Consider the following 27,070-nt stretch of genomic DNA (forward strand, 5'->3'; position numbering starts at 1 on the left):
TGCGCTGAATGCTCCATGTTACGTCTCCAAGGCCACAACAGTGACCAAAGGACTAACAAGCTTGCTCATTGCCTTTGTGTTTGTAGAACATACAAGATTACAGGAGCAGGCCCTTCTGCCCATCATGCCTGTGGCAGCCACGATAGTCCAGAACTATAGGGATATGGCCCCATGGGGGACAAGCTTTAGGACGGAAATGAGGAAGAGCTGCTTTTTGCAGAGAGTAATCTATCCGTGGGATTCTCTGCCTCATTAAATATATTTCAGACATACTTAAAGAAAGTTTTTGCCTGAACATCCTCTTTCAGGGAGTCGTCTTCGACCCCCAACACCTCCCTGCATGGGTCCTGCTGTTACCTGTGTACTTCCCCATCCCCCTGAGACTGGACGTAGGGGAGAGTCAACCACCCCCCCCCCATCTAAATGGAGCTTCTTGCCCCCTTTGGCTTGGTGGGTCTCTCTTTCCCGACTCCCGGGGCTTCACCTAACAGCCCGGAGGAGGGGCAGTCGGATCCAATGGCTTGTACCCCTCCCCCGCGTCTCAATGGCCTCCGCGTGGCCTGTTTCAATGTGCTCCCAGGTGGGGTTTCCGGACACCTGCTCTCACAAGAGGGGCGATTCTGGGGTAGGAGGGACCTTCGGTGCCACTGCAGCCAAGTGCGCAGACGATCCCATGAAGAAAAGGTGTGGGCCTGACCGCACTGGAAATATTGTGAGCAGCCTCCGGCCTCTCATCCAAAGAAAGAAATGTGCTGTCGTTGGAGAGGGTCCAGAGGAGGTTCACGAGAATGATTCTGGGAATGAAAGAGTTAATGTGAGAGGAGTGTTTTATGGCCTGCACTCACTGGAGTTTAGAAGAATGAGGAAGGATCTTATTGAAAGCTGATGAATATTGAAAGGCCTTGACAGAGTGGATTGTGGAGAGGATGTTTCTCTGGGACCAGAGGGCACTGCCCCGGGATATCCATTTAGAGCAGAGAAGAGGAGGAATTTCTTTAGCCGGAGGGTAGTGAATCTGTGGGATTCATTGCTAAAGGAGGACCAGTCTGTTAAAACGGAGGTTGATCGGTTCTTGATTAGTCAGGGCGACAAAGGTTACGGGGAGAGGGCATTAAATGTCAGCCATGATGAAATAGCGGAGCAGGCTTGATGGGCTGAATGGCCTAATTCTGCTCCCATGCCGTACGGTCTCAAGGAGTCCGGCAGAGGCTGGGGATCTGCAGAGGGCCATGGGATCATTGGCAGAGTGGGCAGAGAAGTGGCAATTGGAACCCAGCGTGGGCAAGTCTGGGGGCCACGTACTTTGGTAAGAAGAGGAAAGGTGTGGACCGTGGTGAGGGAGTTCTGAAATCGCAGGGATAAAGGGACTCGGGAGTCCCCGTACAGGATTCCCTCGAGGGGAACGGGAGCGCCTGGTACGGACGCCCCGATGTGCAGGATGAGGGAAAGCTGTGGAAAGTCGTAAACTCGGACAGCTCCATCACGGGTGCTAGTCTCCCCAGTGTCAAGGGCACCTTCAAAAGGCGGACCCTCACTAAAGACCCTCACCGCCCTTCTTCTCATTACTACCATCCCCTCTTCTCAATCCTTCCATCAGGGAAGAGGTGCAGGAGCCTGAGGACACACAGCTTATTGTAAATTGTCCTGAGGTCAGGCTAAGATTAATTTGGGGGTATTACATGGCTCATGTGTCTGATTAAATAAACCTCCTCTATTCTGCTCCCTTTTGGTGCTGTTTGATCATTTGCTTATTGCGAAGTCTGGTGCATATTGTACTGTTCTGCTGCCACCAAATGACACAATTGTCAGTTGTAAAGTAACCAGACTCCGGTTTGGACTCTAGCGTTCCGGCTGAGTCGGTGGTAAGCAGGGCCAATGCAATGTTAGCATTTGTTTTGAGAGGACTAAAACGTATTGAACATAGAACATAAAATAGTACAGCACATTACAGGCCCTTCGGCCCACAATGTTGTGCCGACCCTTAATCCCCGCCTCCCATATATCCCCCCACCTTAAATTCCTCCATATACCTGTCTAGTTGTCTCTTAAACTTCACTAGTGTATCTGCCTCCACCACTGACTCAGGCAGTGCATTCCACACACCAACCACTCTCTGAGTGAAAAACCTTCCTCTAATATCCCCCTTGAACTTCCCTCCCCTCACCTTAAAGCCATGTCCTCTTGTATTGAGCAGTGGTGCCCTGGGGAAGAGGCGCCGGCTGTCCACTCTGTCTATTCCTCTTAATATCTTGTACACCTCTCCTCCCATCCTCCAGAGAGAAAAGCCCCAGCTCCCTTAACCTCTGATCATAATGCATATCGTCTAAACCAGGCAGCTCCAGGTAAATCTCCTCTGTACTCTCTCCAATGCTTCCACATCCTTCCTAAAGGAATGAATGAATCTCTCCTACAACACCGAGACTCTTGATCTCAAAAGCTACCTCGTTATCTTGCAGATTAATGTTTCCCTGCACTGCTCTTTCTCTCCAGCTGTTACACTTCATTCTGTGCAAACACGAGGAAATCTAAAGATGCTGGAAATTCAAGCAACACACACAAAATGCTGGTGGAACACAGCAGGCCAGGCAGCATCAATAGGGAGAAGCACAGTCGACATTAACAACAACACACAGAAAATGCTGGTGGAACACAGCAGGCCAGGCAGCATCTATAGGGAGAAGCACTGTCGACGTTTCGGGTCAAGACCCTTCGTCAGGACTGACAAAGTTACTTTGTCCACACTTTATTCCGTTCTTGTTTTACCTTGCACTGTGTCGAGATCTGCTCTGCATGAACAAACTTTCAGTGTCTCTCCGACACGTGACAGTAATAGGTTAATTCTGAGTCCAATTCTAAGGTGTTAGTCAGACCGCGTTTATGCCCCAGTTCAAAGGAAGGGTGGGTTAGTCAGACCGCGTTTGTGCCCCAGTTCTAAGGAAGGGTGGCTTAGTCAGACCGCGTTTATGCCCCAGTTCAAAGGAAGGGTGGGTTAGTCAGACCGCGTTTGTGCCCCAGTTCTAAGGAAGGGTGGGTTAGTCAGACCGCGTTTGTGCCCCAGTTCTAAGGAAGGGTGGGTTAGTCAGACCGCGTTTGTGCCCCAGTTCTAAGGAAGGTTGGGTTAGTCAGGCCGCGTTTGTGCCCCAGTTCTAAGGAAGGGTGGGTTAGTCAGTCCGCGTTTGTGCCCCAGTTCTAAGGAAGGGTGGGTTAGTCAGACCGTGTTTGTGCCCCAGTTCTAAGGAACGGTGGGTTAGTCAGTCCGCGTTTGTGCCCCAGTTCTAAGGAAGGGTGGGTTAGTCAGACCGTGTTTATGCCCCAGTTCTAAGGAAGGGTGGGTTAGTGAGACCGTGTTTGTGCCCCAGTTCTAAGGAAGGGTGGGTTAGTCAGACCGTGTTTGTGCCCCAGTTCTAAGGAAGGGTGGGTTAGTCAGACCGCGTTTGTGCCCCAGCTCTAAGGAGGGGTGGGTTAGTCAGACCGCGTTTGTGCCCCAGTTCTAAGGAAGGGTGGGTTAGTCAAACCGCGTTTGAGCCCCAGTTCTAAGGAAGGGTGGGTTAGTCAGTCCGCGTTTGTGCCCCAGTTCTAAGGAAGGGTGGGTTAGTCAGACCGCGTTTGTGCCCCAGTTCTAAGGAAGGGTGGGTTAGTCAGACCGTGTTTGTGCCCCAGTTCTAAGGAAGGGTGGGTTAGTCAAACCGCGTTTGAGCCCCAGTTCTAAGGAAGGGTGGGTTAGTCAGTCCGCGTTTGTGCCCCAGTTCTAAGGAAGGGTGGGTTAGTCAGACCGCGTTTGTGCCCCAGTTCTAAGGAAGGGTGGGTTAGTCAAACCGCGTTTGAGCCCCAGTTCTAAGGAAGGGTGGGTTAGTCAGTCCGCGTTTGTGCCCCAGCTCTAAGGAAGGGTGGGTTAGTCAGACCGCGTTTGTGCCCCAGGTCTAAGGAAGGGTGGGTTAGTCAGACCGTGTTTGTGCCCCAGTTCTAAGGAAGGGTGGGTTAGTCAGACCGCGTTTGTGCCCCAGGTCTAAGGAAGGGTGGGTTAGTCAGACCGCGTTTGTGCCCCAGTTCTAAGGAAGGGTGGGTTAGTCAGACCGCGTTTGTGCCCCAGTTCTAAGGAAGGGTGGGTTAGTCAGACCGTGTTTGTGCCCCAGCTCTAAGGAAGGGTGGGTTAGTCAGACCGCGTTTGTGCCCCAGTTCAAAGGAAGAGTGGGTTAGTCAGACCGCGTTTGTGCCCCAGTTGTAAGGAAGGGTGGGTTAGTCAGACCGCGTTTGTGACCCAGTTCTAAGGAAGGGTGAGTTAGTCAGACCGCGTTTGTGCCCCAGTTCTAAGGAAGAGTGGGTTAGTCAGACCGCGTTTGTGCCCCAGTTCTAAGGAAGGGTGAGTTAGTCAGACCGCGTTTGTGCCCCAGTTCTAAGGAAGGGTGGGTTAGTCAGACCGTGTTTGTGCCCCAGTTCAAAGGAAGGGTGGGTTAGTCAGACCGCGTTTGTGCCCCAGTTCTAAGGAAGGGTGGGTTAGTCAGACCGTGTTTGTGCCCCAGTTCAAAGGAAGGGTGGGTTAGTCAGACCGCGTTTGTGCCCCAGTTGTAAGGAAGGGTGGGTTAGTCAGACCGCGTTTGTGCCCCAGTTCTAAGGAAGGGTGGGTTAGTCAGACCGTGTTTGTGCCCCAGTTCAAAGGAAGGGTGGGTTAGTCAGACCGCGTTTGTGCCCCAGCTCTAAGGAAGGGTGGGTTAGTCAGACCGTGTTTGTGCCCCAGTTCTAAGGAAGGGTGAGTTAGTCAGACCGCGTTTGTGCCCCAGCTCTATGGAAGGGTGGGTTAGTCAGACCGTGTTTGTGCCCCAGTTCTAAGGAAGGGTGAGTTAGTCAGACCGCGTTTGTGCCCCAGCTCTAAGGAAGGGTGGGTTAGTCAGACCGTGTTTGTGCCCCAGTTCTAAGGAAGGGTGGGTTAGTCAGACCGCGTTTGTGCCCCAGTTCTAAGGAAGGGTGGGTTAGTCAGACCGCGTTTGTGCCCCAGTTCTAAGGAAGGGTGGGTTTGTCAGACCCCGTTTGTGCCCCAGCTCTAAGGAAGGGTGGGTTAGTCAGTCCGTGTTTATGCCCCAGTTCGAAGGAAGGGTGGGTTAGTCAGACCCCGTTTGTGCCCCAGTTCTAAGGAAGGGTGGGTTAGACAGACCGCGTTTGTGCCCCAGCTCTAAGGAAGGGTGAGTTAGTCAGACCCCGTTTGTGCACCAGTTCTAAGGAAGGGTGGGTTAGACAGACCGCGTTTGTGCCCCAGTTCAAAGGAAGGGTGGGTTAGTGAGACCGTGTTTGTGCCCCAGTTCTAAGGAAGGGTGGGTTAGTCAGACCGCGTTTGTGCCCCAGTTCTAAGGAAGGGTGGGTTAGTCAGACCGCGTTTGTGCCCCAGTTCTAAGGAAGGGTGGGTTAGTCAGACCGCGTTTGTGCCCCAGCTCTAAGGAAGGGTGGGTTAGTCAGACCGCGTTTGTGCCCCAGCTCTAAGGAAGGGTGGGTTAGTCAGACCGCGTTTGTGCCCCAGCTCTAAGGAAGGGTGGGTTAGTCTGACCGCGTTTGTGCCCCAGTTCTAAGGAAGGGTGGGTTAGTCAGACCGCGTTTGTGCCCCAGTTCTAAGGAAGGGTGGGTTAGTCAGACCGCGTTTGTGCCCCAGTTCTAAGGAAGGGTGGGTTAGTCAGACCGCGTTTGTGCCCCAGCTCTAAGGAAGGGTGAGTTAGTCAGACCGCGTTTGTGCCCCAGCTGTAAGGAAGGGTGGGTTAGTCAGACCGCGTTTGTGTCCCAGTTCTAAGGAAGGGTGGGTTAGTCAGACCGCGTTTGTGCCACAGTTCTAAGGAAGGGTGGGTTAGTCAGTCCGCGTTTGTGCCCCAGTTCAAAGGAAGGGTGGGTTAGTCAGACCGTGTTTGTGCCCCAGCTCTAAGGAAGGGTGGGTTAGTCAGACTGCGTTTGTGCCCCAGCTCTAAGGAAGGGTGGGTTAGTCAGACAGCGTTTGTGCCCCAGTTCTAAGGAAGGGTGGGTTAGTCAGACCGCGTTTAAGCCCCAGTTCTAAGGAAAGGTGGGTTAGTCAGACCGCGTTTGTGCCCCAGTTCTAAGGAAGGGTGGGTTAGTCAGACCGTGTTTGTGTCCCAGTTCTAAGGAAGGGTGGGTTAGTAAGACCGTGTTAGTGCCCCAGTTCAAAGGAAGGGTGAGTTAGTCAGACCGTGTTTATGCCCCAGTTCGAAGGAAGGGTGGGTCAGACAGACCCCATTTGTGCCCCAGTTCTAAGGAAGGGTGGGTCAGTCAGACCCCGTTTGTGCCCCAGTACTAAGGAAGGGTGGGTTAGTCAGACCGCGTTTGTGCCCCAGTTCTAAGGAAGGGTGGGTTAGTCAGACCGCGTTTGTGCCCCAGTTGTAAGGAAGGGTGGGTTAGTCAGACCGCGTTTGTGCCCCAGTTCTAAGGAAGGGTGAGTTAGTCAGACCGCGTTTGTGCCCCAGTTCTAAGGAAGAGTGGGTTAGTCAGACCGCGTTTGTTCCCCAGTTCTAAGGAAGGGTGAGTTAGTCAGACCGCGTTTGTGCCCCAGTTCTAAGGAAGGGTGGGTTAGTCAGACCGTGTTTGTGCCCCAGTTCAAAGGAAGGGTGGGTTAGTCAGACCGCGTTTGTGCCCCAGTTCTAAGGAAGGGTGGGTTAGTCAGACCGTGTTTGTGCCCCAGTTCAAAGGAAGGGTGGGTTAGTCAGACCGCGTTTGTGCCCCAGTTCTAAGGAAGGGTGGGTTAGTCTGACCGCGTTTGTGCCCCAGTTCTAAGGAAGGGTGGGTTAGTCAGACCGCGTTTGTGCCCCAGCTCTAAGGAAGGGTGGGTTAGTCAGACCGTGTTTGTGCCCCAGTTCTAAGGAAGGGTGAGTTAGTCAGACCGCGTTTATGCCCCAGTTCTAAGGAAGGGTGGGTTAGACAGACCGTGTCTGTGCCCCAGCTCTAAGGAAGGGTGGGTTAGTCAGACCGCGTTTGTGCCCCAGTTCAAAGGAAGAGTGGGTTAGTCAGACCGCGTTTGTGCCCCAGTTGTAAGGAAGGGTGGGTTAGTCAGACCGCGTTTGTGCCCCAGTTCTAAGGAAGGGTGAGTTAGTCAGACCGCGTTTGTGCCCCAGTTCTAAGGAAGAGTGGGTTAGTCAGACCGCGTTTGTGCCCCAGTTCTAAGGAAGGGTGGGTTAGTCTGACCGTGTTTATGCCCCAGTTCGAAGGAAGGGTGGGTTAGTCAGACCGCGTTTGTGCCCCAGTTCTAAGTAAGGGTGGGTTAGTCAGACCGCGTTTGTGCCCCAGCTCTAAGGAAGGGTGGGTTTGTCAGACCCCGTTTGTGCCCCAGCTCTAAGGAAGGGTGGGTTAGTCAGTCCGTGTTTATGCCCCAGTTCTAAGGAAGGGTGGGTTAGACAGACCGCGTTTGTGCCCCAGTTCTAAAGAAGGGTGGGTTAGTCAGACCGCGTTTGTGCCCCAGTTCAAAGGAAGGGTGGGTTAGTCTGACCGCGTTTGTGCCCCAGTTCTAAGGAAGGGTGAGTTAGTCAGACCGTGTTTGTGCCCCAGGTCTAAGGAAGGGTGGGTTACTCTGACCGCGTTTGTGCCACAGTTCTAAGGAAGGGTGGGTTAGTCAGACCGCGTTTGTGCCCCAGTTCTAAGGAAGGATGGGTTAGTCAGACTGCGTTTGTGCCCCAGTTCTAAGGAGGGGTGGGTTAGTCAGACTGCGTTTGTGCCCCAGTTCTAAGGAAGGGTGGGTTAGTCAGACCGCGTTTGTGCCCAAGCTCTAAGGAAGGGTGGGTTAGTCAGACCGCGTTTGTGCCCCAGTTCTAAGGAAGGGTGAGTTAGTCTGACCGTGTTTATGCCCCAGTTCTAAGGAAGGGTGGGTTAGTCAGACCTCGTTTGTGCCCCAGCTCTAAGGAAGGGTGGGTTAGTCACTCCGCGTTTGTGCCCCAGTTCAAAGGAAGGGTGGGTTAGTCAGACCGTGTTTATGCCCCAGTTCGAAGGAAGGGTGGGTTAGTCAGACCGCGTTTGTGCCCCAGTTCTAAGGAAGGGTGGGTTAGTCAGACCGCGTTTATGCCCCAGTTCTAAGGAAGGGTGGGTTAGTCAGACCGCGTTTGTGCCCCAGTTCTAAGGAAAGGTGGGTTAGTCAGACCGTGTTTGTGCCCCAGTTCTAAGGAAGGGTGGGTTAGTCAGACCGCGTTTGTGCCCCAGTTCTAAGGAAAGGTGGGTTAGTCAGACCGTGTTTGTGCCCCAGTTCTAAGGAAGGGTGGGTTAGTCAGACCGCGTTTGTGCCCCACTTCTAAGGAAGGGTGGGTTAGTCAGACCGCGTTTATGCCCCAGTTCTAAGGAAGCGTGGGTTAGTCAGACCGCGTTTGTGCCCCAGTTCTAAGGAAGGGTGGGTTAGTCAGACCGTGTTTGTGCCCCAGTTCTAAGGAGGGGTGGGTTAGTCTGACCGCGTTTGTGCCCCAGTTCTAAGGAAGTGTGGGTTAGTCAGTCCGCGTTTGTGCCCCAGTTCTAAGGAAGGGTGGGTTAGTCAGACCGTGTTTGTGCCCCAGTTCTAAGGAAGGGTGGGTTAGTCAGACCCCGTTTGTGCCCCAGTTCTAAGGAAGAGTGGGTTAGTCAGACCGCGTTTGTGCCCCAGTTCTAAGGAGGGGTGGGTTAGTCAGACTGCGTTTGTGCCCCAGTTCTAAGGAAGGGTGGGTTAGACAGACCGCGTTTGTGCCCCAGTTCTAAGGAAGGGTGGGTTAGTCAGACCGCGTTTGTGCCCCAGTTCAAAGGAAGGGTGAGTTAGTCAGACCGTGTTTGTGCCCCAGGTCTAAGGAAGGGTGGGTTACTCTGACCGCGTTTGTGCCCCAGTTCTAAGTAAGGGTGGGTTAGTCAGACTGCGTTTGTGCCCCAGTTCTAAGGAAGGGTGGGTTAGTCAGACCGTGTTTGTGCCCCAGCTCTAAGGAAGGGTGGGTTAGTCAGACCGCGTTTGTGCCCCAGTTCTAAGGAGGGGTGTGTTAGTCAGACTGCGTTTGTGCCCCAGTTCTAAGGAGGGGTGGGTTAGTCAGACCGCGTTTGTGCCCCAGCTCTAAGGAAGGGTGGGTTAGTCAGACCGCGTTTGTGCCCCAGTTCTAAGGAATGGTGGGTTAGTCAGACCGCGTTTGTGCCCCAGTTCTAAGGAAGGGTGGGTTAGTCTGACCGTGTTTATGCCCCAGTTCTAAGGAAGGGTGGGTTAGTCAGACCGTGTTTGTGCCCCAGTTCTAAGGAAGGGTGGGTTAGTCTGACCGTGTTTATGCCCCAGCTCTAAGGAAGGGTGGGTTAGTCAGACCGCGTTTGTGCCCCAGTTCTAAGGAAGGGTGGGTTAGTTAGACCGCGTTTGTGCCCCAGTTCTAAGGAACGGTGGGTTAGTCAGACTGCGTTTGTGCCCCAGCTCTAAGGAAGGGTGGGTTAGTCAGACCGCGTTTGTGCCCCAGTTCAAAGGAAGGGTGGGTTAGTCAGACCGCGTTTATGCCCCAGCTCTAAGGAAGGGTGGGTTAGTCAGGCCTCGTTTGTGCCCCAGCTCTAAGGAAGGGTGGGTTAGTCAGACCGCGTTTGTGCCCCAGTTCTAAGGAAGGGTGGGTTAGTCAGACCGCGTTTGTGCCCCAGTTCTAAGGAAGGGTGGGTTAGACAGACCGTGTTTGTGCCCCAGTTCTAAGGAAGGGTGGGTTAGACAGATCGCGTTTGTGCCTCAGTTCTAAGGAAGGGTGGGTTAGTCAGACCGCGTTTGTGCCCCAGTTCAAAGGAAGGGTGGGTTAGTCAGACCGCGTTTGTGCCCCAGTTCTAAGGAAGGGTGGGTTAGTCAGACCGCGTTTGTGCCCCAGCTCTAAGGAAGGGTGGGTTAGTCAGACCGCGTTTGTGCCCCAGTTCTAAGGAGGGGTGTGTTAGTCAGACCGCGTTTGTGCCCCAGTTCTAAGGAAGGGTGGGTTAGTCAGACCGCGTTTGTGCCCCAGCTCTAAGGAAGGGTGGGTTAGTCAGACCGCGTTTGTGCCCCAGTTCTAAGGAAGGGTGGGTTAGTCAGACCGCGTTTGTGCCCCAGTTCTAAGGAAGGGTGGGTTAGTCTGACCGTGTTTATGCCCCAGTTCTAAGGAAGGGTGGGTTAGTCAGACCGTGTTTGTGCCCCAGTTCTAAGGAAGGGTGGGTTAGTCTGACCGTGTTTATGCCCCAGCTCTAAGGAAGGGTGGGTTAGTCAGACCGCGTTTGTGCCCCAGTTCTAAGGAAGGGTGGGTTAGTTAGACCGCGTTTGTGCCCCAGTTCTAAGGAACGGTGGGTTAGCCAGACTGCGTTTGTGCCCCAGCTCTAAGGAAGGGTGGGTTAGTCAGACCGCGTTTGTGCCCCAGTTCAAAGGAAGGGTGGGTTAGTCAGACCGCGTTTATGCCCCAGCTCTAAGGAAGGGTGGGTTAGTCAGGCCTCGTTTGTGCCCCAGCTCTAAGGAAGGGTGGGTTAGTCAGACCGCGTTTGTGCCCCAGTTCTAAGGAAGGGTGGGTTAGTCAGACCGCGTTTGTGCCCCAGTTCTAAGGAAGGGTGGGTTAGACAGACCGTGTTTGTGCCCCAGTTCTAAGGAAGGGTGGGTTAGACAGACCGCGTTTGTGCCCCAGTTCTAAGGAAGGGTGGGTTAGTCAGACCGCGTTTGTGCCCCAGTTCAAAGGAAGGGTGGGTTAGTCTGACCGCGTTTGTGCCCCAGTTCTAAGGAAGGGTGAGTTAGTCAGACCGCGTTTGTGCCCCAGTTCTACGGAAGGGTGAGTTAGTCAGACCGCGTTTGTGCCCCAGTTCTAAGGAAGAGTGGGTTAGTCAGACCGCGTTTGTGCCCCAGTTCTAAGGAAGGGTGAGTTAGTCAGACCGCGTTTGTGCCCCAGTTCTAAGGAAGGGTGGGTTAGTCAGACCGCGTTTGTGCGCCAGCTCTAAGGAAGGGTGGGTTAGTCAGACCGCGTTTGTGCCCCAGTTCTAAGGAAGGGTGAGTTAGTCTGACCGTGTTTATGCCCCAGTTCTAAGGAAGGGTGCGTTAGTCAGACCGCGTTTGTGCCCCAGTTCTAAGGAAGGGTGGGTTAGTCAGACCGCGTTTGTGCCCAGTTCTAAGGAAGGGTGGGTTAGTCTGACCGTGTTTATGCCCCAGTTCGAACGAAGGGTGGGTTAGTCAGACCGCGTTTGTGCCCCAGTTCTAAGTAAGGGTGGGTTAGTCAGACCGCGTTTGTGCCCCAGTTCTAAGGAAGGGTGGGTTAGTCAGACCTCGTTTGTGCCCCAGCTCTAAGGAAGGGTGGGTTAGTTAGTCCGCGTTTGTGCCCCAGTTCAAAGGAAGGGTGGGTTAGTCAGACCGTGTTTATGCCCCAGTTCGAAGGAAGGGTGGGTTAGTCAGACCGCGTTTGTGCCCCAGTTCTAAGGAAGGGTGGGTTAGTCAGACCGCGTTTATGCCCCAGTTCTAAGGAAGGGTGGGTTAGTCAGACCGCGTTTGTGCCCCAGTTCTAAGGAAAGGTGGGTTAGTCAGACCGTGTTTGTGCCCCAGTTCTAAGGAAGGGTGGGTTAGTCAGACCGCGTTTGTGCCCCAGTTCTAAGGAAAGGTGGGTTAGTCAGACCGTGTTTGTGCCCCAGTTCTAAGGAAGGGTGGGCTAGTCAGACCGCGTTTGTGCCCCAGTTCTAAGGAAGGGTGGGTTAGTCAGACTGCGTTTATGCCCCAGTTCTAAGGAAGGGTGGGTTAGTCAGACCGCGTTTGTGCCCCAGTTCTAAGGAAGGGTGGGTTAGTCAGACCGTGTTTGTGCCCTAGTTCTAAGGAGGGGTGGGTTAGTCTGACCGCGTTTGTGCCCCAGTTCTAAGGAAGTGTGGGTTAGTCAGTCCGCGTTTGTGCCCCAGTTCTAAGGAAGGGTGGGTTAGTCAGACCGTGTTTGTGCCCCAGTTCTAAGGAAGGGTGGGTTAGTCAGACCCCGTTTGTGCCCCAGTTCTAAGGAAGGGTGGGTTAGTCAGACCGCGTTTGTGCCCCAGTTCTAAGGAGGGGTGGGTTAGTCAGACTGCGTTTGTGCCCCAGTTCTAAGGAAGGGTGGGTTAGACAGACCGCGTTTGTGCCCCAGTTCTAAGGAAGGGTGGGTTAGTCAGACCGCGTTTGTGCCCCAGTTCAAAGGAAGGGTGAGTTAGTCAGACCGTGTTTGTGCCCCAGGTCTAAGGAAGGGTGGGTTACTCTGACCGCGTTTGTGCCCCAGTTCTAAGGAAGGGTGGGTTAGTCAGACCGCGTTTGTGCCCCAGTTCTAAGGAAGGGTGGGTTAGTCAGACCGCGTTTGTGCCCCAGTTCTAAGGAAGGGTGGGTTAGTCAGACCGCGTTTGTGCCCCAGTTCTAAGGAGGGGTGGGTTAGTCAGACTGCGTTTGTGCCCCAGTTCTAAGGAAGGGTGGGTTAGTCAGACCGCGTTTGTGCCCCAGCTCTAAGGAAGGGTGGGTTAGTCAGACCGCGTTTGTGCCCCAGTTCTAAGGAAGGGTGGGTTAGTCAGACCGCGTTTGTGCCCCAGTTCTAAGGAAGGGTGGGTTAGTCTGACCGTGTTTATGCCCCAGTTCTAAGGAAGGGTGGGTTAGTCAGACCGTGTTTGTGCCCCAGTTCTAAGGAAGGGTGGGTTAGTCTGACCGTGTTTATGCCCCAGCTCTAAGGAAGGGTGGGTTAGTCAGACCGCGTTTGTGCCCCAGTTCTAAGGAAGGGTGGGTTAGTTAGACCGCGTTTGTGCCCCAGTTCTAAGGAACGGTGGGTTAGTCAGACTGCGTTTGTGCCCCAGCTCTAAGGATGGGTGGGTTAGTCAGACCGCGTTTGTGCCCCAGTTCAAAGGAAGGGTGGGTTAGTCAGACCGCGTTTATGCCCCAGCTCTAAGGAAGGGTGGGTTAGTCAGGCCTCGTTTGTGCCCCAGCTCTAAGGAAGGGTGGGTTAGTCAGACCGCGTTTGTGCCCCAGTTCTAAGGAAGGGTGGGTTAGTCAGACCGCGTTTGTGCCCCAGTTCTAAGGAAGGGTGGGTTAGTCAGACCGTGTTTATGCCCCAGTTCTAAGGAAGGGTGGGTTAGTCAGACCGCGTTTGTGCCCCAGTTCTAAGGAAGGGTGAGTTAGTCAGACCGTGTTTGTGCCCCAGTTCTAAGGAAGGGTGGGTTAGTCAGACCGCGTTTGTGCCCCAGCTCTAAGGAAGGGTGGGTTAGTCAGACCGCGTTTGTGCCCCAGTTCTAAGGAAGTGTGGGTTAGTCAGACCCCGTTTGTGCCCCAGTTCTAAGGAAGGGTGGGTTAGTCAGACCGCGTTTGTGCCCCAGTTCTAAGGAAGGGTGGGTTAGTCAGACCTCGTTTGTGCCCCAGCTCTAAGGAAGGGTGGGTTAGTCAGACCGCGTTTGTGCCCCAGTTCTAAGGAAGGGTGGGTTTGTCTGACCCCGTTTGTGCCCCAGTTCTAAGGAAGGGTGGGTTAGTCTGACCGCGTTTGTGCCCCAGCTCTAAGGAAGGGTGAGTTAGTCAGACCGTGTTTGTGCCCCAGTTCTAAGGAAGGGTGGGTTAGTCAGACCGTGTTTGTGCCCCAGCTCTAAGGAAGGGTGAGTTAGTCAGACCGCGTTTGTGCCCCAGTTCTAAGGAAGGGTGGGTTAGTCAGACCGTGTTTGTGCCCAAGTTCAAAGGAAGGGTGGGTTAGTCAGACCGCGTTTATGCCCCAGTTCTAAGGAAGGGTGGGTTAGTCAGACCGCGTTTGTGCCCCAGTTCTAAGGAAGGGTGGGTTAGTCAGACCGCGTTTGTGCCCCAGTTCTAAGGAAGGGTGGGTTAGTCAGACCGCGTTTGTGCCCCAGTTCTAAGGAAGGGTGGGTTAGTCAGACCGCGTTTGTGCCCCAGTTCTAAGGAAGGGTGGGTTAGTCAGACCGTGTTTGTGCCCCAGTTCTAAGGAAGGGTGGGTTAGTCAGACCCCGTTTGTGCCCCAGTTCTAAGGAAGGGTGGGTTAGTCAGTCCGCGTTTGTGCCCCAGTTCTAAGGAAGGGTGGGTTAGTCAGACCCCGTTTGTGCCCCAGTTCTAAGGAAGGGTGGGTTAGTCAGACCGCGTTTGTGCCCCAGTTCTAAGGAAGGGTGGGTTAGTCAGACCCCGTTTGTGCCCCAGTTCTAAGGAAGGGTGGGTTAGTCAGACCCCGTTTGTGCCCCAGTTGTAAGGAAGGGTGGGTTAGTCAGACCCCGTTTGTGCCCCAGTTGTAAGGAAGGGTGGGTTAGTCAGACCGCGTTTATCCCCCAGTTCTAAGGAAGGGTGGGTTAGTCAGACCGCGTTTATGCCCCAGTTCTAAGGAAGGGTGGGTTAGTCTGACCGTGTTTGTGCCCCAGTTCTAAGGAAGGGTGGGTTAGTCAGACCGCGTTTGTGCCCCAGTTCTAAGGAAGGGTGGGTTAGTCAGACCGTGTTTGTGCCCCAGTTCTAAGGAAGGGTGGGTTAGTCAGACCGCGTTTGTGCCCCAGTTCTAAGGAAGGGTGGGTTAGTCAGACCGCGTTTGTGCCCCAGTTCTAAGGAAGGGTGGGTTAGTCAGACCGCGTTTATGCCCCAGCTCTAAGGAAGGGTGGGTTAGTCAGACCGTGTTTGTGCCCCAGTTCTAAGGAAGGGTGGGTTAGACAGACCGCGTTTGTGCCCCAGTTGTAAGGAAGGGTGGGTTAGTCAGACCGCGTTTGTGCCCCAGTTGTAAGGAAGGGTGGGTTAGTCAGACCGCGTTTGTGCCCCAGCTCTAAGGAAGGGTGGGTTAGACAGACCGCGTTTGTGCCCCAGTTCTAAGGAAGGGTGGGTTAGTCAGACCGCGTTTGTGCCCCAGTTCAAAGGAAGGGTGGGTTAGACAGACCGCGTTTGTGCCCCAGTTCTAAGGAAGGGTGGGTTAGACAGACCGCGTTTGTGCCCCAGTTCTAAGGAATGGTGGGTTAGTCAGACCGCGTTTGTGCCGCAGTTCAAAGGAAGCGTGGGTTGACCCTGCTGAGGCTCCAGTGGAGATTTGCAATGATTATCCTGGGGGTCAGAAGGGTGAAGGGAAGTCTCGGAGAAGCTGAAACGCCTGTGGAATGGACGTGGAGAAGATGGTTGGGACACCCTTCAGTTTTGAGACCAAGAGGAATGTTCAGCCAGAGGGTGGTGAATCTGTGCAAAGCGTGGCAGAGGACGCCTGGTCAGAGATTGATGGGCTCCGGACTGGTGAGGGGGTTAAGGGCTATGGGGAGCATGGGAGTGAAAAAATAAAAATCGGGGGATGGGCAGACAATGGGCCGAATGGCCTAGTTCCGCCCCCTATTTTCTGGCCTTGTGGGTCGTGGAGAAGGAAGGCAAAAGGTTCCCCCTCTGCGAGGCAATGACTGGACGTGCTGGGCAAGGCTCTTTCATCAGGGGTGAGTGAGGGCGGGGGGTGGGAGCTGCCGAGGGACGTTGAGGTCGCAGGTCCAGATTCTGCATCCCCACTCTACCTCAGGAGGGCCGGTGACCAGAGGAGACCAGCGCTATTGTGTGGTTTGTGCTTCCACGCTCCCCCAGGAACCACATTCCAGGCTCTGCTGCCCCCACAAACATTGTCTCACCTTAAACCCTCTTGACTTCTCATCAGAATCCGGGTCATTATCACTGAAGAATATTGAGAAATGTTTTGTAGCAACAGTGCAGAGCAAAACATAAAATAAATGACTATTAAGTCACGAGAAGAAAAATGAGGCGAGATGTCATTGAAAGGAGGTGGTAGAGTGGGTGTGGTGAGGATCTTTCCATTCGTGGGAGAGTCCAGGACCAGAGGTCACAGCCTCAGAATAGAAGGACGTCCTTTTAGAAAAGAAGTGAGCTGACGTTTCTTTGGCCAGGTGGCGAACCTGTGGAATTCATTGCCGTGGACGGCTGTGGAAGTCATCGGGTATATTTAAGATAGTGGTTAATAGGTTCCTGATTAGTAAGAGATTAGGTGAGGAAGCGGAACGGGGTAGTGAGGGAAAGTAAACCAGCCGTGATGTAGTGGCAGAGCAGGCGCGACATCTAATTCTCCTCCTTTGCCTTATGGCCTTATCGTCCAAGAAATAAAAATACTAAAGTGCAGAAGAGGAACTATGAGGTAGTGTTCATGGGTTCCTGGACCGTTCAGAAATCTGATTTCAGGGGGGAGAAAAGCTGATCCTAAAACGGTGGGAGTGAATCTTCGGGCTCCGGTACCTCACCTTAGAAAATAAGTTCTGACCGGTTGAGTTCTTCAGGCATTCTGTGTGTTTATTGCTCTGGATTTCCAACATCTGAAGGATCTCTCGTGTTAAAGGAGTTCTTAATTTCCCACACCTTGTGGTTTTATAAACCTCTCTCAGCCTCCTTCGCTCCAGGGTAAACAGTCATTACCACCCAAGTACCCCACCAGAGATCCTGCAGATGCTGGACAGACAGAAAGCAGGCGGAACACAGCAGGTTAGACAGCACCTACGGAGGGGAATATGAGCAGCCAACGCTTCATTAGTGCTGGAAGTGAAGGGGAAGAAGGCACAATAAGGAAGTGGTGGGTAGGGGGAAGGGGAGAAAAAAATCACGTCTGTACTCTCTCCAGTGAAACCACCTCCTCCCTGTAGCACGGTGACCAGGCTGGTACGGTCACGTCAGAGCTTCACAAAGTTGTAACACAACTTCCCAATTTTTATATTCTACGCCAGAGCAGAAATAGACCGGTGTCTCATTTGCTTGTTTCGACTCCTCACCTACCTGCACTGCCTCTCTCTGTGGCCCGTGCCCCAGGGTCCCTGTGCCCAACAGCACTCCCTGGAGTCCCATCTTTAACTGCCATCCCATTGCATCGTAGCCAGCTGACGGAGAGCCGGGTGTGGACTCTGCAATGCACAGCACCACTATAGATCGGATCATTTCGAGATTTACTGATCATGACACCCAACGTTCACATCCAATGTGAATCACTCACATCCTGTGTGACACAGCACAGGTCGCTGAGTCATACAAAAATAGAGCACAGGAACAGGCCCGTCAGCCCATCTAGTCCATGCTGAACTACTCCCATCAACCTACACTGGGACCAGAGTCCTCCATAACCCTACCATCCATGTACCTATCCAAACTTCTCTCAGATGTTGAAATTGAGCTCACGTCCACCACATGTGCTGGCAGCTTGTTCCGCACCCTCACCACCCTCTCAGACTCACAGGCTGAAAAGTAGCCCTCGTTACTCTGGTTTAGTCTGTGTCTAACCTGTCTATCTCCCTAACCCTCTCCCTGGGAGTGTGTGACGGGACGGCGTGGAGGGAACCTCACCCTGTGTCTGACCCTGTCCCTGGGAGTGTGTGACGGGACGGCGTGGAGGGAGCCTCACCCTGTGTCTGACCCTGTCCCTGGGAGTGTGTGACGGGACGGTGTGGAGGGAGCCTCACCCTGTGTCTGACCCTGTCCCTGGGAGTGTGTGACGGGACGGTGTGGAGGGAGTGTGTGACAGGACGGTGTGGAGGGAGCCTCACCCTGTGTCTGACCCTATCCCCGGGAGTGTGTGACGGGACGGTGTGGGGAGAGCCTCACCCTGTGTCTGGCCCTGTCCCTGGGAGTGTGCGACGGGACGGTGTGGAGGGAGCCTCACCCTGTGTCTGACCCTGTCCCTGGGAGTGTGTGACGGGACGGTGTGGAGGGAGCCTCACCCTGTGTCTGACCCTGTCCCTGGGAGTGTGCGAGGGACGGTGTGGAGGGAGCCTCACCCTGAGTCTGACCCTGTCCCTGGGAGTGTGTGACGGGACGGTGTGGAGGGAGCCTCACCCTGTGTCTGGCCCTGTCCCTGGGAGTGTGTGACGGGACGGTGTGGAGGGAGCCTCACCCTGGGTCTGCCCCCACCCCTACCCCTCTGGGTTCAGTGTGTTTCAGCCCCTCGGACACCCCCCCCCCAGCCTGTCCGATCTCCCTTCACGTGACAACCCACCTCTACCAGCTTCTGTTGCGGTAAAGCACCCCTGGCACCCTCTCCCCTCAGTGAGGAGACTGTCGCTGTCCGCAATGCTCCTGTTGTGGCCCACAGATGCACCAGGGAAAGCATCGTAACAGAATCTCGGCTCCGGCCCCTGACCCCAGGAAACTGCAGTGCTGTGGACACAGCTCAGCTCATCACAGAAACCAGCCCCCCCCCCACAGTCTCTGTGACCCTTCCCCACCCCTCAGAAAGCAGCAAGGAAATCGAGGACCCATCAACGTGAGAACGGGCCTGAAGTCCGAAGCAACACAAACAAAACTCTGGAAGAACTCAGGTGGTCAGGCAGCATCTATGGAAATGTGTAGACAGTCAACGTTTCAGGCCGAGACCCCTCTTCAGGACCGAGGAGGGAGTGGGGAGATGCCAGAGCAGAAAAGGTGGGAAGAGGGGAAGGAGGTTTGCTGGAAGGTGATGGGTGAAGCCAGGTGGGTGGGCAAGATCAAGGTCTGGAGCAGAAGGAATCTGATAGGACCATTGGAGAGAGGGGAGGGGGAGGGGACCCATGCGGAAGGTGAGAATAATCAAGTCAAGTCACTTTTATTGTCATTTCCACCATGACTGCTGGTACAGTACATTGTAAAAACGAGAGAACGTTTTTTCAGGACCATGGTGTTACATGACACAGGACAAAAACTAGACCGACACAGCCCTTGTTTCTCTGCCTGCACGTGCATCCCTCTGCAATTGCAAGATTATTCTCTGCAAATCATAAACACAGGAGGCTCGGAAGGTGCTGGAAATCCTGAGCAACACACACAAATGCTGGAGGAACTGGGCAGGTCAGACAGCATCTATGGAAATGAATAAGCTGTTGGTGTTTCGGGCTAGGACCCTTCTTCAGCGCTTACGTTTAATTCTTTTTTTTCTTCTTCGGCTGGAATAATCTGACTGGGTGGCACTCAAGATGAAAGTTCTTTGCTCGATCTCCTTCTATAGGCTGCGGAGTAGTGTAGTGACTAGCAAAACACTTTACGGTGCAGGAGACCCGGGCTCAATTCCCGCTGCTGCCTGTAAGGAGTTTGAACGTTCGCACTGTGACCGTGTGGATTTCCTCCCACAGTCCAAAGACTTCCAGCCTGGTAGGCTAATTGGTCATTGCAAACTGTCCTGCGAATAGGCTAGTGGGGGACTCGAAGGGCCGGGAAGACCTATTCCACGCTGTATTAAAGTAAAATTTTATAAAGTATTCTCGGTACACGTGACAATAGAGCAATTAAGACCATAGGATATGAGCAGAATCAGGCCATTCTGCCCATCGAGTCTGGTCCGCCATTTCACCATGTCAGATCCATCTCGGCCCCAATCTCCTGCCTTCTCCCCATATGCCTTCACACCCTGACCAGGCAGGGATCTATTAACTCTGCTTTAAATATACCCAGTAACCCACGGACACTTGTGACAACGAATTCAACATTCCAGCTGGAGAATTCCTCCCCGTCTCCATTCTAAATGGCCGCCCCCCTACTCTGAGTCTTACACTTCCCCACCATGGGGGACACCCTCTCCAAATCTACTCTCTCGCCATTCGATAGGTTAAACCCAGCACCCTGTACAAGTATTGCACCACCTTTGACTTTTGTCCCCATTTCTCCTCGCTAAGAACAGCACTCTGCTCCCCTCTCATTTACCCTCTCTGCCCGCCTCCTTGTCCTCCGGTCAATCGTGCTCTTGGACGCGTGGGTCTCTCTGCTTCCGTACCGCGCTGTGTTGATAAGAAAGTGATGGGTGTGAGTGGTGTTTGAACAGAGAGGGCGCTGGGGACAGCTGTCGTTCAGGATAGGAGGCTCTGTATGTTCTTCTTCCTTCAGACAGACGAGCCATTGTGTGGGAAGAGGGATGATGTCAGGGGGAAGCCCCGCATTACACGACACTCCCCCCCAGGGGTACCGGCCCCGGCTGCCTGACTCCTCACGGGAGGCAGACAACTGCATCTTTGTTGCCCCTTGGCAGGACGGTGGTGTTTGACAAGGGGGAGGGGAAATTCAGGGGGTTGGGATGAGAAGGGAGAGAATGGAGGAGAGACAGAGTGAGGGGGTGAGAGAGGGAATGGGGGAGGGAAGGCGGAGAAATGGGGAGAAGGTATTGAAGGAGAGGGAGGGGAGAGGGGCTCAGCTGGAGAGTTAGGGAAGGAGAGGGGGAATGAGGTGAGGAGAAGGAGGAAGGAAACGGGAAGGCAGAGAGAGGGAAGGGAGAAGGGAGTTGGGAGGGGGGAATGAGTGGGAAAGGAGAAGGCAGGTGAGGGGGGAAGGGGTAGTGTGGGGAGAGTGAGCAAGGAGAAAAGCAGAGTGAAAGAGGGAGGTAGGTGCGGAGAGGGGAGAGGGGAGTGTGGAAGGAGAGGGTAGCCCAAAGTGTGGGGAGAGACTGTGGAGGAAGGGATGTGAGGGAGGAAAGGGAGAGTGGTAGTGGGGAGAAGAGAGGGGAATGAGCAGGGCAGGAGGGAGTGGGGGAAGGAGGAGACGGTAGGAAGGGAAAGGAATTGAGGCGGAGCAAAATGAACAACAGCTGACAGGGAGTCAGCGAGAGAGATGCCACTGAAATAAGGTGTCACAAACAAACACACTCCATCACACTGATTCCTGATTCCAGGAAAGACTATAAAAATAGCAGAAAGAAACAAAAAACAGGAATATATGGAAAAGATGAGGCAGAGAGGCACTGAGGGGCATCGGTCAGTGTACAGATATCCCCCTGAGGGAGAAGGACTGAGGGACACCGGTCAGTGTACAGATATCCCCCTGAGGGAGAGGGACTGAGGGACACCGGTCAGTGTACAGATATCCCCCTGAGGGAGAGGGACTGTGGGACACCGGTCAGTGTACAGATATCCCCCTCAGGGAGAGGGACTGAGGGACACCGGTCAGTGTACAGATATCACCCTGAGGGAGAGGGACTGAGGGACACCGGTCAGTGTACAGATATCCCCCTGAGGGAGAGGGACTGAGGGGCACCGGTCAGTGTACAGATATCCCCCTGAGGGAGAGGGACTGAGGGACACCGGTCAGTGTACAGATATCCCCCCCCGAGGGAGAGGGACTGAGGGACACCGGTCAGTGTACAGATATCCCCCTGAGGGAGAGGGACTGAGAGACACCGGTCAGTGTACAGATATCCCCCTGAGGGAGAGGGACTGAGGGACACCGGTCAGTGTACAGATATCCCCCTGAGGGAGAGGGACTGAGAGACACCGGTCAGTGTACAGATATCCCCCTGAGGGAGAGGGACTGAGGGACACTGGTCAGTGTACAGATATCCCCCTGAGGGAGAAGGACTGAGGGACACCGGTCAGTGTACAGATATCCCCCGAGGAAGAGGGACTGAGGGACACTGGTCAGTGTACAGATATCCCCCTGAGGGAGAAGGACTGAGGGACACCGGTCAGTGTACAGATATCCCCCTGAGGGAGAGGGACTGAGAGACACCGGTCAGTGTACAGATATCCCCCTCAGGGAGAGGGACTGAGGGACACTGGTCAGTGTACAGATATCCCCCTGAGGGAGAGGGACTGAGAGACACCGGTCAGTGTACAGATATCCCCCTGAGGGAGAGGGACTGAGAGACACCGGTCAGTGTACAGATATCCCCCTGAGGAAGAGGGACTGAGGGACACGGGTCAGTGTACAGATATCCCCCTGAGGGAGAGGGACTGAGAGACACCGGTCAGTGTACAGATATCCCCCTGAGGGAGAGGGACTGAGGGACACCGGTCAGTGTACAGATATCACCCTGAGGGAGAGGGACTGAGGGACACCGGTCAGTGTACAGATATCCCCCTGAGGGAGAGGGACTGAGGGACACTGGTCAGTGTACAGAGATCCCCCTGAGGGAGAGGGACTGAGAGACACCGGTCAGTGTACAGATATCCCCCTGAGGGAGAGGGACTGAGGGACACCGGTCAGTGTACAGATATCCCCCTGAGGGAGAGGGACTGAGGGACACTGGTCAGTGTACAGATATCCCCCTGAGGGAGAGGGACTGAGAGACACCGGTCAGTGTACAGATATCCCCCTGAGGGAGAGGGACTGAGGGGCACCGGTCAGTGTACAGATATCCCCCTGAGGGAGAGGGACTGAGGGACACCGGTCAGTGTACAGATATCCCCCCCCGAGGGAGAGGGACTGAGGGACACCGGTCAGTGTACAGATATCCCCCTGAGGGAGAGGGACTGAGAGACACCGGTCAGTGTACAGATATCCCCCTGAGGGAGAGGGACTGAGGGACACCGGTCAGTGTACAGATATCCCCCTGAGGGAGAGGGACTGAGAGACACCGGTCAGTGTACAGATATCCCCCTGAGGGAGAGGGACTGAGGCACACCGGTCAGTGTACAGATATCCCCCTGAGGGAGAGGGACTGAGGGACACTGGTCAGTGTACAGATATCCCCCTGAGGGAGAAGGACTGAGGGACACCGGTCAGTGTACAGATATCCCCCGAGGAAGAGGGACTGAGGGACACTGGTCAGTGTACAGATATCCCCCTGAGGGAGAAGGACTGAGGGACACCGGTCAGTGTACAGATATCCCCCTGAGGGAGAGGGACTGAGAGACACCGGTCAGTGTACAGATATCCCCCTCAGGGAGAGGGACTGAGGGACACTGGTCAGTGTACAGATATCCCCCTGAGGGAGAGGGACTGAGAGACACCGGTCAGTGTACAGATATCCCCCTGAGGGAGAGGGACTGAGAGACACCGGTCAGTGTACAGATATCCCCCTGTGGAAGAGGGACTGAGGGACACGGGTCAGTGTACAGATATCCCCCTGAGGGAGAGGGACTGAGAGACACCGGTCAGTGTACAGATATCCCCCTGAGGGAGAGGGACTGAGGGACACCGGTCAGTGTACAGATATCCCCCTGAGGGAGAGGGACTGAGGGACACTGGTCAGTGTACAGATATCCCCCTGAGGGAGAAGGACTGAGGGACACCGGTCAGTGTACAGATATCCCCCGAGGAAGAGGGACTGAGGGACACCGGTCAGTGTACAGATATCCCCCTGAGGGAGAAGGACTGAGGGACACCGGTCAGTGTACAGATATCCCCCTGAGGGAGAGGGACTGAGAGACACCGGTCAGTGTACAGATATCCCCCTCAGGGAGAGGGACTGAGGGACACTGGTCAGTGTACAGATATCCCCCTGAGGGAGAGGGACTGAGAGACACCGGTCAGTGTACAGATATCCCCCTGAGGGAGAGGGACTGAGAGACACCGGTCAGTGTACAGATATCCCCCTGAGGAAGAGGGACTGAGGGACACGGGTCAGTGTACAGATATCCCCCTGAGGGAGAGGGACTGAGAGACACCGGTCAGTGTACAGATATCCCCCTGAGGGAGAGGGACTGAGGGACACCGGTCAGTGTACAGATATCACCCTGAGGGAGAGGGACTGAGGGACACCGGTCAGTGTACAGATATCCCCCTGAGGGAGAGGGACTGAGGGGCACCGGTCAGTGTACAGATATCCCCCTGAGGGAGAGGGACTGAGGGACACCGGTCAGTGTACAGATATCCCCCCCCCGAGGGAGAGGGACTGAGGGACACCGGTCAGTGTACAGATATCCCCCTGAGGGAGAGGGACTGAGAGACACCGGTCAGTGTACAGATATCCCCCTGAGGGAGAGGGACTGAGGGACACCGGTCAGTGTACAGATATCCCCCTGAGGGAGAGGGACTGAGAGACACCGGTCAGTGTACAGATATCCCCCTGAGGGAGAGGGACTGAGGCACACCGGTCAGTGTACAGATATCCCCCTGAGGGAGAGGGACTGAGGGACACTGGTCAGTGTACAGATATCCCCCTGAGGGAGAAGGACTGAGGGACACCGGTCAGTGTACAGATATCCCCCGAGGAAGAGGGACTGAGGGACACTGGTCAGTGTACAGATATCCCCCTGAGGGAGAAGGACTGAGGGACACCGGTCAGTGTACAGATATCCCCCTGAGGGAGAGGGACTGAGAGACACCGGTCAGTGTACAGATATCCCCCTCAGGGAGAGGGACTGAGGGACACTGGTCAGTGTACAGATATCCCCCTGAGGGAGAGGGACTGAGGGACACCGGTCAGTGTACAGATATCCCCCTGAGGGAGAGGGACTGAGGGACACCGGTCAGTGTACAGATATCCCCCTGAGGGAGAGGGGCTCAGGGACACCGGTCAGTGTGCAGATATCCCCCTGAGGGAGAGGGACTGAGGGACACAGGTCAGTGTACAGATATCCCCCTGAGGGAGAGGGACTGAGAGACACCGGTCAGTGTACAGATATCCCCCTGAGGGAGAGGGACTGAGAGACACCGGTCAGTGTACAGATATCCCCCTGAGGAAGAGGGACTGAGGGACACGGGTCAGTGTACAGATATCCCCCTGAGGGAGAGGGACTGAGAGACACCGGTCAGTGTACAGATATCCCCCTGAGGGAGAGGGACTGAGGGACACCGGTCAGTGTACAGATATCCCCCTGAGGGAGAGGGACTGAGGGACACTGGTCAGTGTACAGATATCCCCCTGAGGGAGAGGGACTGAGGGACACCGGTCAGTGTACAGATATCCCCCTGAGGGAGAGGGACTGAGGGACACCGGTCAGTGTACAGATATCCCCCTGAGGGAGAGGGACTGAGGGACACCGGTCAGTGTACAGATATCCCCCTGAGGGAGAGGGACTGAGAGACACTGGTCAGTGTACAGATATCCCCCTGAGGGAGAGGGACTGAGAGACACCGGTCAGTGTACAGATATCCCCCTGAGGGAGAGGGACTGAGAGACACTGGTCAGTGTACAGATATCCCCCTGAGGGAGAGGGACTGAGGGACACTGGTCAGTGTACAGATATCCCCCTGAGGGAGAGGGACTGAGGGACACTGGTCAGTGTACAGATATCCCCCTGAGGGAGAGAGTCAGTGTACAGATTCACACAACATTGATACAATGTCATACATGTATGTGCAGGTTGGCTTGCATGACCCAACAATTAAATCTGTCTGCATGGACCGAGACTCAAGCCCAGCCCGTGGTGCTGTCTGTGCAGAGTGCATGTTCTCCCTGAAACCCTGCCGGTTTCCCTCAGGGGTTCTGTTTGCTTCCCATGTCCCTGAGATGTGTGAGTTGGTGGTTTAATCCCGCCAGTGTGTGAGTGACGGGGAGTCGATGGGAGTGTGGGGGAATGGTATGGGATCATTATGGAGTCAGTGTAACAGGACAGAATGGACTCAGTGGGCTGAAAGGGCTGTTGTACGCTGTGGGAATCCAGGAGCCAAATATACAGGTACAATTTTACAAATGAAATCGTGGGAGTTAACATACAGTCCCACCCCCCCCCCCATACACCCATACATATGCACACACATGCACAGACACACACACCCATACATATGCACACACACACTCACACACACACACACACACACACACACACACACACACCCATACATATGCACACACACACACACACACACACACACACACACACACACACACACACACACATGCAATACATGCACAGACACACACACACACTGGCATACTCTGTCTCACACATAAGTACAAACACAGACACACATGCAAACACACATACTTGCACCATCTCTCTCTTGTGCACACACACACACTAGCACTCTCTCTCACACACATACACAGATTCACATACCCACACACACACACACACACACACACACACACAGAGGCATATTCTCTCTCTCTCTCTCTCTCTCTCTCTCTCACACACACACACACACACACACAGAAACATACACAGAGAAACATACAGTATATACACACTGGGATACAGGAACACGAGCAAACTACACGCGTGTACATGTAAGTAGGGCACACCGGTGCACACACACACGCACAGGGACATGGAGAGCACACACACAGCTGTCCCATCCACTCAGGGGACGCGAGACAGAGACGAGCAGCGCAGATCAGTGGGAGAGCTGGGCTGGCGGAGACTGAGTGACAGAGCCCAGGGCGGGGCCGTGCAGATGGAGACAGCTCACAGGGGGCGAAGGGGGAAGAGAAAGGGGTCGGGCACCTCAGAGTCAGAGGCTGTGGGGTCAGGGAGAGGCGAGAAAATAAACGGGTGGACTGGGAGGTGCAGGTAATTGGGTGGGAAGAAATGACAAGACGGACGGGGGTGGGTTGAGGGAGACCCGCGGAGAGGGAATGCAGTAGGGCGAGAGAGGGCTGGGGAAGATAGGTAATGGAGGAGGAGAGGGAAGGGTGGAGGAGGAGAGAGGTGGATCGCTTTTCCATCATTAGACCTGCCGTGAGAGGTTTATTGGAAGAACGTAGGGATAGGGAGAATCGGGGAGGGGGAAAGAAGGGAGAGGGAGGGGGTAATGGGGAGGGGAAAGTGACAGAGAGGGAGCGGGAAGGGGATGGAGCGGCGGGCGAGATCGTGGTGGCAAGAGGGAGCCGCCCGCCGGTACAAGGATCCGGGGATGGAGGATGCAGACGATTGCGGACCGGCGCACATCGGCGGGATGAGGTACCTGCGGTGTCCCGGTGAACTGTCGCTGTGGCTGCCTGCGAGGGGACGAGGCGGTACCGGCTCCCTCAGCTCTCAGCTCGGGTGTGTGTTTGTGTGTCAGTGTTGCAGCTGCGGGAAAGCAGGGGAGGAGTCGAGACATCCCTCCCTCTCTCTCCGCTCTATCCCTCCCTCTCCTTCTCTCTCTCATTCCTCCTCTCTTCCCTCTTTCCCCACACTATCTCCCCATCCCTCCCTCCCCTTCTCTCTCTCCTCTTTCATCCTCCTTTCCCCTCTTTCTCCCCTCTCATTCCTACCTTCCCTTTTCTCTCTCTCTCCCCTACCCTCCCTCTGTTATTCCTCTCATTACCGCTTCTCCCACCCTTTCTCTACCCTACCCCTCCTTCTCTCTCATTCCTCCTCTCTCGTCTTTTTCCCACACTTTCTCCCCGACCCCTCTCTCATTTAACCCCTCTCCCCATCTCTGCCTCTTTCCTGCTCGCTCTTTCTACACCCTCCCCTTCTCCCCCACCCCTTCACATTCCCCTCTTCCCACCGTCCCTATCCCCTCTTTCTCATTCGTTATCTCTCTCCTGCTCCCTCCCTCCCCATTCATCCCTCTCTCCTCCCTCATCCTCTCACCCCTCCTTTCACCTTGCTCCCTCTCCCAAGGTGGGGGGGGGGGGGCTTTGTAGCAGAGCAGCAA

General features: G+C 54.7%; 1 protein-coding gene across 5 annotated transcripts in view; it reads right to left on the reverse strand.

Annotated features, from left to right (window-relative positions):
* Window positions 1-26,545, reverse strand: part of LOC132381857 (tubulin polymerization-promoting protein family member 3-like) — a 39,827-nt gene extending 13,282 nt beyond the window's left edge. Inside the window, exon 1 of one of the 5 annotated variants that reach the window (XM_059951502.1) lies at window positions 26,390-26,545. The gene's annotated coding sequence lies outside the window, so the exon portion shown is untranslated. Of the gene's footprint in view, window positions 1-15,501; window positions 15,570-16,648; window positions 16,669-18,754; window positions 18,907-19,534; window positions 19,555-26,389 lie in introns of those variants that run through there. The other 4 variants (XM_059951505.1, XM_059951506.1, XM_059951507.1 and 1 more) reach the window with 4 other exon arrangements.
* Between the last annotated feature and the right edge of the window lie 525 nt (window positions 26,546-27,070).

This window comes from Hypanus sabinus, chromosome 26 (genome assembly GCF_030144855.1).
Source record: "Hypanus sabinus isolate sHypSab1 chromosome 26, sHypSab1.hap1, whole genome shotgun sequence".
Taxonomy (NCBI): Eukaryota; Metazoa; Chordata; class Chondrichthyes; order Myliobatiformes; family Dasyatidae; genus Hypanus; species Hypanus sabinus.